The sequence below is a fragment of the Phoca vitulina genome, unplaced genomic scaffold (assembly GCF_004348235.1).
Source record: "Phoca vitulina isolate PV1807 unplaced genomic scaffold, GSC_HSeal_1.0 scaffold10, whole genome shotgun sequence".
Taxonomy (NCBI): Eukaryota; Metazoa; Chordata; class Mammalia; order Carnivora; family Phocidae; genus Phoca; species Phoca vitulina.
The window spans coordinates 7,770,852-7,788,687 of NW_022589713.1; positions in this window are offsets into that span (position 1 = coordinate 7,770,852).

Below are 17,836 nucleotides of genomic sequence, written 5' to 3' on the forward strand. Positions count from 1 at the left end.
CATAAGATATAATTAGGTGAAAGACGATAGCAGGCACAAACAGAGAGCATCTGCTTTTCTCAAAGACATCTAGATCCCTCGCTTCAACACCCAAAGAGGAATGAGTCTGTCCTTCCCTCCCTCAAAAGTCTCACAGAACCTTGTTAGCATTTTATCATAGCACCAACCGTGTATGCAAGTGACCTGCATATATGTACTGCCCCCAGAAATCTTGGGTCCACAGAGGCGGGCCACGACGGATTCACCCCCCCAGGCCTCACCATGTCTAGCACACAGTGGGCGTTCAATAAACATTTGCTAAATTGAGTTGAATTGCATTATTTAACAGCACGTAAACCTGCGACATTCAGTGCATTTCAAACAACATGTCCCTGTCACCAGCAGACTCTTTACTCCAAGGACAAGCTTTATTTCCATAAATAATAAGATGCATAGGCAAAAAGCAAGAATGGTGGCCCCCCAAAACAAAGAGACACTGTGATACGTATGTAGGATCACAATCCACACAAAGGCCCTGCTGTTCCTGACACCCGAGCCACTCAACCATACTCTTCTGCTCTGGTACAAATATTAGTGCTATTATTGTAAACTTGAAGAGTTAGCCAATACCAGCCTAAAATAACAGCATGTTTTTATAAAATGTAAAGGTATTTTCCCTTTAGGAGACATTAAAGCAATGAACTGGGTCAACCCTCCCAAAACATAAGGCCATCCACTGCTGAAATGTAAGGAGAGACAAAATTCACTGTTCCTTCCTATTATTTAGTTATCCTTCTCTCTTTTTTAAGATTTTATTTATTTACTTTGAGAGAGAGAGAGTGGGGGAAGGGCAGAAGCAGAAGGAAATAGAGAATCTTAAGCAGACTCCACACTGAGCGCAGAGCCCCACGTGGGGCTGGATCCCATAACCCTGGGATCATGACCTGAGCCTAAATCAAGAGTCAGAAGCTTAATGACTGAGCCACCCAGGCACCCCTAGTTATCCTTCTCTTAATCAAGGCATTGGTTCGAAAATATAAGTAGCTCAGAAAGGGCTAACGTTGACATATAATATACACAGATATTGTATCATTTCATCTAGGCTTTCATAAACTCCAACCGGGAAAATTAATTTGGATAGAGATGGGAGGGGCATTACAATTTTTTGAGTGCTTACTATATGCTAGGTCTTTTATTTTCTCATTATATTCTTATGGCAACTATATCAGATAGTAACGTGTTCAATTGTGATTAAGAGAAACATTGAGTTAAGCAAATAGAATTAATTTTTCTCACATATAAAAGTCTGGAAGTAGGAGCTACTGGCACTGGCTCTAGGACTCTCTTGGCCTTTCCTTTATGTCTATCACCTCTTAGCCACAAGATGGGAGCCCTAGATCCAGACATCACAGCGATGCTCTAGGCAAGAAGAAGCGGGAGAGGCCAGGCCTGCTGGATATGTTCCCCTTTCCCTTTTCTTTCGTTCATCCGGAAAGCAAATGCTCTCCCAGAAAGGCACTCCCACTGACTTCTGCTTAGGTCTTTCTTTTTTTTTTTTTTTTTTTTTTTAAAGATTTTATTTATTTGAGAGAGAGAGACTGAGAGAGAGAGCACATGAGAGGGGGGAGGGTCTGGAGGGTCAGAAGGAGAAGGAGACTCCCTGCCGAGCAGGGAGCCCGATGCAGGACTCGATCCAGGGACTCCAGGATCATGACCTGAGCCGAAGGCAGTCGCCTAACCAACTGAGCCACCCAGGTGCCCTGCTTAGGTCTTTCTTAGACTGGGTTCTCCAGAGCCTGAAATGGAGGTTCTTATGTGAGTGACTGACAGGGAGTGTTTTCAGTAAAACTTTTAAGGGAGTAAAGAAAGCAGTTTAAAGCAGAAGGAAGGAGCTAGGCCAAGACATGGATTCTGCTAAAATCTCACCGCAGCCTAGGGTCCGCGGCATACCCTTCTAGTCATTTTGCAGCAAGGAGGCTGCCTTTGGTTGAAGGCAATTCTCAGCAGCTGGATTCACCACTTCAACCTGGACATTGTCCCAGTAGGAACAGCAGGACAGGCCACCAACATCATCTTCTATAATTTTATGTTCCAAAGCTAGGTAACATGGCTGTTTTTGGTTACAGTGGATGTTTGGAAAGTATTTGGTTCTTCAGCTTCTAGAGTGAAATGTGAATAATGCCCAGTTATTGACTGAAGCCAGTCAATGGTGTCTTCCAAAACAACTCCTGAGATAGCCTTCTTTTTGTTAAAGAGGGAAAATTTATTTCCTTCCATGTGAAAGGAATTCCACTAGAATGGCAGCTCTCAAACTTTTTGGTCTCAGGACCCCTTTAAATTCTTAAAAATTATTGAGGATTCCAAAAAGCTTTCAATTATCTGGATTATGCCAATAGCTATTTACCACAGTAGGAGCTAAAACTAATAAATTTTTAAATATGTATATATTAATTCATTTAAAAATAACAATAATAAATCCATCAAATATTAACATAGATAACTTGTTTTTGTCAGAAATAATTATATTTTGGGATGGCTGGGTGGCTCAGTCAGTTAAGTGACTGCCTTCGGCTCAGGTCATGATCCCCGGGTCCTGGGGTCAAGTCCCTCATTGGGCTCCTTGCTCAGCAGGGAGCCTGCTTCTCCTTCTGCCTGCAGCTCCCCCTGCTTGTGTCCCTCCCCTGACAAATAAATAAATAAAATCTTTTAAAAAATGAATAATTATATTTTCTAAAATTAGAAAAAGAGTATAATTGTTACATATTTTTACAACCTTAATATCCGGCTTAATAGAAGAGAGTTGGATTCTCATAGCTGCTTCTGCATTTAGCCTGTTTTGCAATATGTTTTTCTTAAGATTTATTTATTTATATTCAGAGACAGAGAGAGAAAGAGAGCAGGGGGGAGGGCAGAGGAAGAGAGAGAGAGAGAGAGAGAGAATCTCCAGCAGACTCTGTGCTGAGTGTGGACCCAACAGAGGGCTCGATCTTCAACCTGGACATCATGACCTGAGCCAAAACCAAGAGTCGGTCGCTCAACTGACTGAGTCACCCAGGCGCCCTACAGTTAGGTTTTTTTGGTTGAAGTATATCAAGAGAACTCAGCCTCACGGAGATATATAGTTGGGAAAGGGAGGAATATTTTAATATTTTCAGATAATTGTGGATATTCTGCTTTGATACTATACCAAAACTCAACAAGTGGTAGTTTAATTGCAATGTAAAATATAAAACCACATCAATGAACTTTTCAAACTCTGTTACATTATAATTCTCTCACCAATCTTGCAGTTTGAATGGCTGTTGATAACATCATACACTGAATATTTAGGAAGTTTGGGTTAACTGAGTTGAGCAGATCTTCCAAATGTTGCCTCACTTCATTATAGAGTATCCCCAAACCACATTCATTAACATCACCACCAATATCATCAGAAAAGTCTTTAAGTACTGGAAAGCTGTTGAGCCTATGGTGGTGTATACAAGTGTTCTAAACTTCTAATTTTTTGCTTAGAAGCACAAATTGTATTATTAGCAACAAATACTATCAGTTACCTTGAAATGACAGACACTTCCTTAGAGAAAATGTTTGCTGAACGTCCCGGTCCAAATAACCATAATTGTTTGTCAGCAGTGGCTGGTGAGTAAAATGGTGTTCGGGAGGGAAAATCTACTTCAGCTCACAAGGCAAACAACAGCCCAAGTGCTCTTCCTGTGGACGAGGCCTGTGTTCCAGAATGCCACAGCAGTGTACGCAACAGTTGGTGTGATAAAATTAACTGTGTTCATTAAAGATATTCTTAAACTCTGGATTTGGGCTTCTTTTCCCTGAGTGTGGGGCAGGAGAAAACAGTGACTACTAGTGCAGTTTGGTGCTTCCACCCTGATTCATGGGAAGACATAAGCATTTTCACCCCGTCAATGCAAATGTCAACATAGTGGAAAAGTCAAATAGCAACTTAGCGTTGTTACGAAAATACTTTTTTTTTTTTTTAAAGATTTTATTCATTTATTTGAGAGAGAGAATGAGTGAGAGAGAGTATAAGCCCAGGGAAGGGGCAGAGGGAGAGGGAGAAGCAGACTCCCTGCTGAGCAAGGAGCCAGATACGGGGCTCCATCTTAGGACCCTGGGATCACGACCTGAGCTGAAGGCCAATGCTTAACCAACTGAGCCACCCACGTACCCCTGAAACTCCTTTTGACCTTGCTGACTCCCTGAGATGATCTTGGGGACCCCCAGGGTTCTGGAGACTATACCTTAAGAACCTCTGTACTAGAATCCATTGCCAGGTTCATTCAGCTTCCTGCCTACCACTGGCTTCCTTCCAGAGAGAAAGGGGAGGCTGAACTCAGTATGCCTAGCTCCCTCTCAGTCTCAACAATCAGAATCCATGTTTTCTCCCCTCCAGGAGACTGAAACAGGGTTTTTGCCAGTATTGAACATCCTCTCAGTCTATTACTGGTTACCTTGTATATAGCTTTTTAATCACTCCATTTACCTCTCTAGGTAACAAGCCACTTACAGCAGTGACCCTGGACCAAGAGGGGACGTCTGACCTGATCTTAGACACTGGGATGCCCTTCCCTGGAAACCTGACACATGTCTGGTTAAATCCTGTGCCCTAAAACAATAGAGATTTGTCCTAAATGTGCTTAACCAATATGTCTGGGAAAGCAGTTCCTCCTGGAACAAAAGGAAGGTCTGACTCGGGGCAGATGTCTTCTTGGCATTGCGCCCCCATCTCTGGAATCAGCATGAGAATTTGATTTTGACTATCCAGCCCCATGGCAGGCAGTAATGGTGGGAATGCCAATCAAGATGCGCTTGCTCCCAGGCATGAGTAAGAGACATGTTAGCAAATTAAACATTCTTCCCTAGAATCTGAACCTTGAGTTAAGTGACTTTGAGGTTGAAAATGAATGATCATTCATCCTAAAAGCAGACCCAAAAAGACTGTCTGATAGCCCTTGCCATCTGATCCGCAGTTCTATCGAAAACCACAGTTCATCCATTTTTATTCCTGTTCTCTGAGGTAACCCATATCCTCCCAATAAAACCCCTTTTGCTAAAATCAGCCAAAGTCTGTTTCTGTTGCTTGCACCAAATGACTCTGACTGATAGAGCCCTGAAGACAAACTGGCAAACTCTACCTTAGGAAGCATAAACTGCTTACAACTCCCCAAATCATGATTTTCCAGGCTTGAAAATGTTAAGATCCACCAGCTGCCCATTATATTTCACTGAGGTCCAGGATCTGGGACTTGTGCATATTTTCGTGGCTGTTGCACTCATTTCCACGCCACCTACCGTCAAGCCACAGTGGGAAACCTCTCTGCAGCTCTTTCCTGGCAAAGTGATGATAGTTCCAGAACCCCTGAGACATGACCTTTTAATGATTATTTGATAAGGAAACATTGCTCGCTAGATTTTTATATCATGCTTTTAGCACAGAATATGCTGGGTGAAATGAGCATTTATGCCTTGGTGCATGGCCAACTGAAGCCATATCAATCTACTTGGTTATTTAAATATCATGGAAAGCAGCAGCCGGAGGAGTCTGAGACATGACCCTCCTGTTGAATTTACTATGATCCTGATGGCACTGGCTAGCCTCTACGCGGGTGATCCTGTCTCTCCCGATTCTCCAGAGTCAGCATCATGAAGCTTCGTATCACGGAACAGAATCTGATACAGCAGGGGTTGCAAATACACCGCACAGTGTTCAGGGTCAGCGAATATCCTATATGCTAGGGTCACAAATCTGGATGGCTAAGGAATCAGGCAAAACTGAAAGTAGCAGACTCATGGGGCAATGACCATTGTCTCATGTCTCCTATCAAGGGAGGAGTCTGGCGTTCCCCTCCAGACAATTGGAGGCCACCCTCGAAAGGGATTTGTGAACTTCACAACCATAGGCAAGTCTCATTTCCCCACTGCCTATCACTTTTCACATCACAAAGGGGGACAGAAATAGAGTTGCTTTGAAGTTCAAATGATGAAAGTTACCATGGAACTCTGCTCTTTCAACAGAGACCCTCAGAGACTTTGATGGGTAACAAACAATTTAGAAGGTCAAAAGTGTTAACACATCTACATGGAGGCAGGGAGACAGAGGGCCAAGTCTCTAATATGCTGACATCACGTTTAAAAGGGTCCAGTGGCAATGCCTATGACAGTAGCTATCGTAGTAGCTGGCTTGCCGTGTCCTAAGGAGTCTATTATTATTGTTACGTTTCCTTCACACATCACGTGAGTGCTATAGTTACAATGAATTGACATCCTAAAACATAGCCAGATCATGGTGAGCAAAGAAGAGAAGACTGAAATTCCTCTGTGACAAGCTGTCCTGTTCATGCTTAGTCTGAACAAAAAGCAGACTGGTAAAGGGCATGTCAAAACCCAGGGGAGGGGCACCTGGGTGTCTCAGTGGTTAAGCGTCTGCCTTCGGCTTGGGTCATGATCTCACGGTCCTGGAATCAGGCCCCGCATCAGGCTCCCTGCTCAGCGGGGCGTCTGCTTCTCTCTCTCCCTCTGCCCCTTCCCCCCACTCATGCTTTCTCTCTCTCTCACTCTGCTCTTTCTCTCAAATAAGTGAATAAATTCTTAAAAAAAAAAAAAAAAAACCCAGGGGGAAAAAAATCCCCCCACACAGAAGTTTTTTTAAAGGATTTGTCTTAAAAGCGATCATCAGAAGAAAAAAAATTATAACTACATATGGGGATGCATGGATGTGAATTAGACTTACTGTGTTGATCCTTTCACAATACATACACATATCGAATCACTATGTCATACACCTGAAACTAATATAATGTTATATGTCAATTATATCTCAATTTAAAAAAAAAGGGATTTGTGGCTGGATTTGACTGGTGGGCATCCAATTTATAACTGTTGGCCCGAAGGGTATATTGGAAAAGAACAAACACAAGTATTGCATTTATTGAACTAAATGCCCAGTGACAAGGTATGCACGCCTTGTCAAATACCTTCTCTCATTCAACATTCACAGTAACCCTACCAAACACATAAAGACACCCTCATTTGCACATATAAGAAAAATAAGCTTCAGACATCTTAAACACTGACCCAATGTTACATAGCCAGTAGGCGGTTTTGCTGAACTTTGTTCCCAGGTAGGTCTACAGCCCTTGTTTTTTTTTCCATGACAAATCAATGACCTAAATGTCCACATTGCACAAAGAGATGTTTTGTTCGGACGATGAAGCTGTAAAAGGTTGTATTCGTTACAAACATTCCACAATCAATAATTGTCACATAAAAATCTGGATTTCCAACTTGAGGGGAAGACCAAATATTGCCCTCTCTGGCCACTCTGGACCTGCTGCCATAGCTGGTAAAAACGTGGACGTAGACTTGCCAGTGGCACGGTCCCCAGGGGCTGGTTAGTGGCTTCCCCTCTTCAATGGCGCCAGGCCTGCACCATCTTATTCTATGAGCTCGTATCAACTGGCTTCATTTGCTGACTTGCCTTGCCTGGCTCCTGTGGACCCTGCAGTTTGTCCCCTCCACCTTCTGTCCAGCATGTGTTTTCATCCCAGACCAAGGGCAGCTGTTACATTCTCCTCTGCCATCCCTGGGCAGGAAGTCCTAGAAGTACTTCGAACTACACCCCCTCAAAGTATAGCTAATTTGCCTCTGGGGTTTATTTAAATCGTATGCCTGTGGCAATGTTTCAAATTTGAATGCTACTTTCATTAAGGTATATGAAATCGGGATGTTCTTCCCTTTGCATCCTGACCAGAAAGGAATGTGCATCTTTGTTCAGACTTGCATCATGGAAATAGCCATTTTATTCCAAGTGTCCCTAGAGGAAGCACAGAACTTAACTGGTGGGACACATGACTCTTGAGTTTGTAGTTGGCACACTATCGGCCATTGAAGGGCCCATCAACTTCAAGCAAGCAAAACCAACACTCCGCCTCCCCACCAACTACAAATTCTAAAAGCTAACAAGATCACCTCATGTAATATCTAATATCCTAAGTCAGAGTCTTGGAGTGCCAAGAATCATTTTGATCTACGTAGGTCAATGGGCTTACAGGTTAAAATACACACACACACACACACACACACACACACAACGTTCATTACCAATGAAATAACTCATTGGTAACTGGCTTTGCCTTACCTCCCCAAAGTCTTCCTTAACTAATCCAATCCCACCTTCATATCATTTCCTCTGAGCAGTCAAGTGTGATTTCATACTTGTTGAATTATTAGCTCTTGGAATTGAATTGTAGAATTTAAGTGCTAAAGGGAACTTAAAGGATCGTTTAATCCAGGCCTTTCATTTTATAGATGAAGAAACTGAAATCCAGAACACTTAAATGATGTGCTCAAGGTCACAAAGATAGCTGATCAAGGCCACACTTGACCCAGTTCCACGTTCTTTACACTGCAATGTGCATCCATTTATTATGCACCCTCCCAAGCACAAGTCTGAAAATAGTGTGGCCTGGTTATGATGTCTGTAATTTACTTTTAAATACTTTAGCTCAGACAGTGTGATATAAATGTGTTTGTTAGTCTCGATGTACACCCTAGGGACAGTTGGTGGCCCTAATCAAGGATCCACAGCTAGCACTTAATCAAAGTGCCACACACCAAAGAGGAGTCTCACAAGGCTTCGGCTACCTTCAACCAACACCAGAGGTTTGCTAATTATAATAAATGTTATTAATAGGCTTCCATTGGTGAAATTAGTGACTCATTTATTAGCATAATGGATACTATAAATGGACTGCCACTGGTAAAATTGCTGAGGTTCAAGACAAAATGTTTTAGAGACATTCCTCACCCTTTCACAATCAAGGTGAACCCTTCACCTTTGCCCATCCAGGGCTAGAAACAGAAATGGTCCTATGTCCAGCCCTGATTTCAGATTCTGGTTGGCTGATACCACCATAGGGACAACTGAATCCTGCCTCTAGCTGGGGCCTCTGCCTCAGATGAATCCTTCAAACAAGATGTGGTTAGAGCCCCTAAAGAGACGAGAACTGGGACTCCCTAAGATTACAGAACAGATTGTGTGAACTGTTCCTGGGCCTACTTACTAATGCATGCTTATTAAATAAATGCCCATATGCATGTAGAATATGGCTGAATACTCATTTTATATATAAACTAGTTGTAGTGAGATTGTCAGGAAGTATCCACTGTCACTTACCCCTATGATTGGCAGCTACTGACATCAGAAAGAATCTAACAGTTGCAAATGACCATTATGAGTTGAATTGTATCCTTGAAAAATTCACATGTTGAAGTCCCAACTTCTAGTACCTCACAGTGTGACCTCATTTGGAGACAGGATCTTTACAGAGGTAATCAAGTTAAAATGAAGTCATTAGGGTGGGCTCTAATCCAATACGACTGGTGTCCTTACAAAAAGGGGAAATTTGGAAACAGATACAGGCACAGAAAGAACCCATGTGAACTGAAGGCAGAGATCAGGGTGATGTGTTTATAAACCAAGGAATACAAAGACTGCCAGCAAACCACCAGAAGCTAGGAGAAAGGCATGGAACGGATTCTGTCTCACAACCCTCAGAAAGAAGCAGCCCTGCCGATACCTTGATCTTGGACTTCAAGACTCTAGAGTTGTGAGACAACTGTGAAACTGTTGTTTAAGCCACCCAGTGTGTGGTACTTTTTTATAGTAGCCCCTAGCAAATTAATACAATGACCAAATAGGCATAGGTCTGTTTGTAAAAAGACTTCAATAATGGTTTGGACTGATAAGTCCAGTTTCACAAGGGTTGAAAACAGTGACTAACTGTGGAATTCCCAAAACATCCAATTGCATTAACTTGTACCCCTGCTTAAAAATCTACCCAACAAACCTGACTGGGGAAGGATGAGGTTGACACTACCTAAAGCCACGGTCAATGCTCTCTAGCCAAAGTCTGCCAGAAACACACCTGCAGTCAAAGTTATGCCAATATATTGTCTCAATGCAATGAAGGAGAACGCACACCAAAGGGAGCCATGGAGGTCTCAATAAGAGGGTGTTAGAAAGAATTTATGAGATTTGGGCTTGGCGGGGGGCGCCTGGGTGGCTCAGTTGGTTGAGTGTCCGACTCTTGATTTAGGCTCAGGTCATGATCTCTGGGTCGTGAGACTGAGCCCCGCATCTGGCTCCAACCTCAGTGCAGTCTGCTTGAGATTCTCTCCCTCTGCCCCTCCCCCTACCCCCATGTGCTCACGCTCTTTCTCTCAAATAAATAAATAAATCTTTAAAAAACAAAAAAGATTTGGGCTTGGTAATTATTTGGGGAATAGTTCAAGGAGACAGAGCTTTGCCCTTAATTGGATGCTGTCAGAAAGCAGGGTGATTCTATTATTGGATATTTTAACAATTCTCATCTAAAAGGCAGAAAGAACAAAATGAAGCTAAAGCTGTAATTGGTAAAGAAGCAACAGCCACTCATATTAGCCTATAAAGGGGGAGTTTTGTAGTTTAGACTATGTTTTTTTTTTTTTTAAGATTTATTTATTTATTTGAGAGGGAGAGAGAAGAGAGCTGAGCAGGGGGAGGGGCAGAGGCAGAGGGAGAGAGAGAATCTCAAGCAGACTCTAAGCTGAGCACAGAGAGCCCCATGTGGGGCTCAATCCCAGGACCCTGAGATCATGACCTGAGCTGAAACCAAGAGTCAGACACCTAACCGACTGAGCCACCCCAGGCGCCCCAACAATGTTCTTCTTTTTACTCAGATGTGATTATGGAGTGATCATGTTTTTCTCTTGCTCCTTATGGTCACTGAGTGCCTTGAGTGCCTCCCATGATATTGATGTTCTGTAAAATTGTTGATGTTCCCCAGAAGAACACAAAGTTTTAGTTGTGTGTACCAACCAGTCCCACTCCCAACAGAACTTGCTTTTCTCTTTCTCACCACTGATCAGTCTTAACATCATTAAAAGTTAGGGCAGCGGGATAATATGTGTTGTCAGATGCAAAAAGAGGTACAATACATTATCTCAGTATACCACATTATCTTGTCAAAAAAGATAAAAACTGAATCTAAATCTAATTAAGCTCTAAACCAGCACTGTCCAGTGGAAATAGAATACAAGCTACGTATGTGATTTTAAATTTTCTAAAAGCTACATTTAAAAAGGCAACAATAAAGAAGTGAAATTATTATTACTATTACTATTATTTTGAGAGAGAGAGAGCAAGAGAGCGGGGGTTGTGGGGAGGCACACAGAGAGAGGGAGAGAGAGAATCTTAAGCAAGCTCCATGCTCAGCAGAGAGCCTGATGCAGGGCTCGATCCCACCCTGAGATCAGGACCTGAGCTGAAATCAAAAGTCGGATGCCTAACCAACTGAGCCACCCAGGCACCCCAAGAGGTGAAATTAATTTTAAAATACACCCTATTTAGCTAATATATCCAAAATATTATCATTTTAGTATGTAATCAATATAAAAACATTAATAAAATATTCTATTTTTTAATAGTAAGTCTTTGAAATCTGGTATGTATTTTACACTTATAGCACATATCAATTCAACCCACATTTAAAATGTCCAATCACCACATGTAGCTAGTAGTTGCCATATGGGCAGTTTAGCTCTAGACCTGACTTCCAGTTTCATGGAAATATGAGAAATAGAGGAAGGCCTCTCTCCATCAAAGAATACAATTAGCCTAATCTGCAATTTGTGAAATTCTACATGGAGGACTCAATTTCTTCAACAAAGAAATGGTTTAAGGGAAAATAAAAGGCAGGACAAACTCGTATAGATTAAAGGATTCCTGAGAGACATACTAACCAAATGCAATCTTTGGACCCTGTTTGAATTTTGAGTTGAAAAATAAACCTGTATAAAGATATTTTTGTAGTCATTTGGGGAAAGTGAATATAAGAGATTCTCTCCTTTTTTTTTAAGATTTTATTTATTTATTTGCCAGAGAGAGAGAGAGCACAAACAGGGGAAGCGGCAGAGGGAGAAGCAGGCTCCCTGCTGAGCAGGGAGCCCGATGTGGGACTCGATCCCAGGACCGTGGGATCACGACTCGAGCTGATGGCAGACACTTAACCGACTGAGCCACCCAAGTGTCCCAAAAGTTGTCTTTTACATGTTATGAAATGATGATTAATTCTGTTGGATGTGATAATATTATTGTGGTTATATTAAAGAAAAAAGTTCTTATCTTGTAAAGATGTATACTAAAGTATCTATGTGTAAAATTGTATCATATCTAGAATTTGCTTTAAAATAATCCAGAAAAGTAGGGGCGCCTGGTCGGCTCAGTCGGTATAGCATCCAACTCTTGATCTCAGGGTCATAAGTTTGAACCCCATGTTGGGTGTAGAGATTATTAAATAAATAAATAAATAAATAAATAAATAAAAAAAATTCCAGAAGAGTTAAAAAAAAAAAAAAAAGTAGGAGGGTGGTAAATGAAACAACAACGACAGAATGTTGACATGATGGGTGATGGTATGTGAGAGTTTATTATACTCTTTCCTCTACTACTGTGTATGTTTTATATCTCCATAATAAAGTATGAGAGAGTTTATTATACTCTTTCCTCTACTATTAGTATGTTTTAATATCTCCTCCTAATATTTCCTCTACTATTGTGTATGTTTTAATATCTTCATAATAAAATATAGTAGCAACAGGGACCCATGGAGGACTCTCTCTCTCCACAAGTATTAAAGAATGCAGCTGATAAATTCCTCTATAGACGTAATTCTATAGCTTCAGGATCAAGGAGCTCACATGATGCATTTATGACTCTATCTCTGAGCTCTTTTGTCTGCTGTGTTGGCATTACTACTCTCAGACCGACTCTTTTATGTGGTACAATTACCTCTCATTGGCCAGACATGGGTCACTCCCCTTTCCCTGATCTGTGGCCAGGGGTAGACTGCTTTAGTTGGCCAGGATCGGAGCAAGTCCGTATAGCTGGGCAGGTTATGCAGTACGCAGAACACCACATGTAAGGAGGCACCATTCATACCAGATACCATTGATCTATATACAAATTACAACAATTTACGACAGATGGAAGTAAAATGCCCTGAGGAGGGTACTGTATGGTTAGTCCTGGCCAGGGCCACGTGTCTATCCCAAACTGGGAGGTGAGGTCAATCCTACCCAAACTAGAATGTTTACCCAAAGTGACACTGAGGAGCATTTCTCAGTAGTGGGAATGGATGCTGGGCAGACAAAAACAACAGATGCTCACTAGAAGCCAGTACTCGTATCCCTATTTTCTAGATGAGGATACAGAGGAACCTGTCTAAATCACATAAAACTATAAGAAGAGACAGACTCAGAGAGGTGTGTCTGATTCCAGAATACACTGAGTTTCCATTTAACCATCCCAATTCACTGTCCTTAATAGGACAAGTCTAAACCTATTTGGTGTTCAAATTCCTCCAATGAATATCCCCCCCCTTACTCATTTAATCTCAACCCTCACCATTCAAAACTGAATCTACCCCAGGAAGGAGAATTTACCGCTCTCATGCATTCCTGCTAGGAACTAATGATCCTTCTATTCTACTCATCTGAAGTAACCATTCTCTCCAAAACTCAAAGCCTTATGCTTCCTTAGAGTCAAGATCAAAACTTCCATCACAAACTCCAACTTCTTTCCACAAAAGCAAAGATTTTACATTAGTTTGAAGTAACCCCAACTCACCACTCAAATTCCCCAATGGGGCTTACATGCTAAGAAGCTAGAGGTCATGGCTTTCCTTATAACACAGATAGCTTTTAGAACATCTAACTGGCCCTAAACTCCACTTCTTAGAATTCTTTCTCTCCAACACCCCCCCCCCCCCAACAAGAGTGGGCAGCCAGCAGCCATGTTTGCACTGAGGGAGGCTGCCAGCCTGGCCTTAGTGATTGGACAGGACATTTCCAGCCTACCTAAGCTAGGCCAATCAGATTTTCATCTGAGACCTGGACTTAAAGCCAAGATCTGGCAGTGCTTCAGTCCTTAGGGGAATGAGCTGGAATAGAGAGAACCATAAACTCAAAATGAACAGGCTAGCTACATCTGACCCTATGCTCTGGAAAACAGAAAGAGGAAGAAAAATAAATATCCTCTTTATGAGGAAGAATTAAAGAGCACAAGTTGCCTCGTCCTGGAGGCCCCACTGTTCCTGATTCCAATGTCAAGGGCTGCTAGCAACTGCCTACCCTTTTGTCCCATGTGAGACCCCCCAGATTAGTCTGAAGTAAGTTCCATCTTTTGCATTCAAAGAGCCTAGGCATACCTGGCCTAAGGGAGGGCACACAGTAAGCACTTAATTTTACACTTGGTGAATGCCAACAATAAGGTAAACGATTTGCATGTTCTCTCTCATCACATGGTATCCAGTCATTCATCTACCAGGGTTATTTATGTTTGCACTTCAGAGGTGGCAAAAGAGGTGCTGCAGGAAGGCTAGTGGCAGGAGGCAGAGTCCCCAGGTGACTCAGGCAGAGCCTCAGGAACGGCAGGGAAGCAGGGATGGCATGGAGGGGTACGCTGTGGAAGACTGAGGATACAGAACTAGGGAGAGGTGAGCAGGACTCCCCACGTCCCAGCCAGGTAAATAGGGGCAATAACGGGACCACTCACCTAGTCTGACCAAGTAGAAGGGGAAGGAGCTCATCTGCAGGGAAGCGAGGAGAACTAGGGAGGAGATAGGTGCACAGGCTTTTCTACCTTCTCTGAATCTCCAAAGCACAGACAGCTGGAGAAACCAATTTTAAAAAATCACCTGCTTTCCATTATGGAGTCAGATTCTTCCTTTTATTACCATCTCTTTTCTCAGACTCAATGACAGCCTGTTATTGGATTTTTAATCTGATGAAATTGATGTTGAAGGAGAGGAATGTATTATTTGAGGCCTCAAGGTTATGTCAATTTTGCTGGTTCTCAATGATCCACATTCCATGTCAGGCCCCTACATGAATGAGGCTCTCTGGGGAATCTAAATGAGGCTGGGGAGGCAGGGAGAATGGGGAGGGTATTCAGGACTCTCTCTCCCCTCTGCCTTTCTTCACTTCTCACTAAGGACTAAACCTGGTTTGTCTCACTAAGGGAGGGATCCAAGAATAAATAGTCCAGGGAGAGTGCCTAACATGCAACTCTACCTCAATAGCTAGCTCAGAAAGAGGGGGAGAGCAGGGGTCTGATTTGGGGCGGTATGTAAAGGGATAGGACAGAAGCCTCCCCAGGGTAAATAAAAGTTTTAAGAGCTCCATACCTCCCTCTCCCTGGACTGCCTTCTTTACACCCTTCTTTGCTTGTCATATTCCTACTCCTGCTTCAAGACCCAAATGAACAAAACTACCCAATCTTTACATTTTTAGTTGTTACATAAAGATATATAAAGAAAAAAACCACTCAACTGAAATAATGTCCCTTTTTCTTAATATCGTCCTCATACTTATCCAAGAAGCACTAGTTTCATCCTCCTCTCTTTTCCCACCTCTATTATGGTATTTATCACACTGTTCTAGAGTTTCAGAAAGATTTCCCGCACGATGGCCAAGTGATTAACAGCACAGATACTGGAGTTAAAACCACCTGGATCCAAATACCAGTTCTGCCATGTACCAGCTGTGTGACCTGGGGCACGATTTAAATCTCCAAGATCCTTACTTTCTTCACCTATAAAATGGGGTAACAGTCCACGCATCATAGGGTTCTTATAAGAATTAAATGTTATGTGGTTAAAAGGGTGTCTGATATACAGTTAGCACTGTGTAAGAGGGAGCTACCATTAATATTATTCCCCCTCTGAGCTACTGACTCCCCGAGAAGTCAAGCCTGGGTCTGATTTTAGCCTTGGCCTCCAAACTAAATAAATCTTTGCATTTAGTCTGCTGACCGATGGCCACAACTACTTGGCTCACAACTCCACCCTCACCTTTGCCCCAGGACTGAATTCTGGCTTGTGCCAGGAAGCATCCCTTGGAGCACTGGGCCCCCCCAGCCTGTCTAGTTTCTTTTCTCCATGGTCTACAAGTTGTACTCACACACTGCCTTTGAGTTACTCTTACTGAATTACCAATTTCAGCAAGTCATCTCCCAGACGCAAGGACCTGACTGAAGCTCCTGGTCCCTTCCATGCAGTGCAAGGACCACCTTCTTTGGCTGTTTGGCCTTTTGCACATCACTCATTCTGGCACCAACCCTACAGCTAAAGCAAGGACAGACAGACAAGAACATCTTTTTTTTTTTTTAATTACACATGAATAAATTCTCATTGCAAAAAAGGGAAACAAGTAAAGAAAAACAAAGACAAAAGAAAAGGTGAAACTACAAAAATATAGAAAATACAAACTAAAAGCTTCCCCACATCCCTTCACACTCCCCTCCCTAGAAACCATCACTGTCATCAGTTCACTGGCTCCTTCTAGGCCTTTCTATGCCCTTTTTGGGCATGCAAAGAAATAGTAGTTTTGCTTGGCTTGGTTCTTTATACATAAACGGGATTTTTGGCGGGTTTCTTGGTTGCAGCTTGTTTTTTCTGCAGAGCAATTTGTCTTCAAGACCTTGTCCCAGTTGCAGAGGATTTTGTAGGATGGCTTTACATAGTCTGTTTTCCTGTTGATGGACATTGAGGCTGTTTCCAAACTAAATGATGATTTCATTTTAGCACATCTTCCATCATATGAAACTATCATTTAAAAAGTATGAATTTAAATCAAAATAAGAAACATGAATTCTTGATTTTTTTTGGTATTCTAATTTTTTATGTTTATAGTTGTATACAACAATAATCATAAAACTTTTATTCCTAGATTTGGTTCTATATACTTAAGCAGCATTATAATAAAAATAATTTAAGATAAAGTAGGGGGTTATACTTTGCATCTCTTTTTACAGACAAGCTTTTGGACTTTGGGCAAGTGTATTAGTCCTATAATGCTATGTAACAAATTACCCCCAAACTTAGTAGCTTAAAACAACACACATTTATTGTCTCACCATTTCTGTGCATCAGCTTAGCTAGGTCCTCTGGCACAGGGTCTTACAAGTTCAATCCAACTGTCAGCCAGTCCTGGAGTCCCCCTTGGCTGTTGGTCAGAGACATCAGTTCCCTGTGGTGTGAGGCTTTCCATAGGGCTATTTGCAGCTTGGCAGCTAGCTTCCCACAGAGCAGACTTAGAGACAGATAGATAGAGAGTGAGATGGAAGTCTTAGTCTTCTTGTGACCTCATCTCAGAAGCAACCTTCTATCACTTTGGCCACAGTCTAGTCATTTCAAGCGAGTTAGGAGGTCCAGCTCTCCCTCAGAGGGGGAAGGGGGATTACACAGGGCACAGACACCAAGAGGAGGGATCACTGGAGCCATCTTAAAGGCTCCTTGCTACCAATATCTTGGCCTCTCTGTACCTGTTTTATCATCTGTAAACATACACCTTATAAGTCATGGTGAAGTTTAAAAGAATTCAGCTATGCAAAGTGCTCAGAACAGTGGCACAGGACACAAAACCAATGCAAATGCACAACATACACCGTGCAATACACAGTACTAAGTCCATGATGGTTGTTCAAGAAATACCCAAACTTACTCACAAGTTTGAGCATGTGGATTTACCCCAGAAACAAAAGTACTTTATAAAAGTAACAGTTCCTACCATAATTGCCAGGAGGCCTCACGGTCACCTCCAGAATTTCCCACAAGCTTTCCCCTTATCAGAAATTTCTGTGCAGCATGCTTCAATGCACTCTTGAGTCATCTTTAAATCTCAACAGAAAAGGCCGACCACACTTTGCTCTGAAAATGCACACCATTTGCCTGAGTGCAGAAGTTGCCCAATGTGCAAAACCACACAATTTGTAAATTACAGAAAGAAGAGCAAGAGCTTGTCT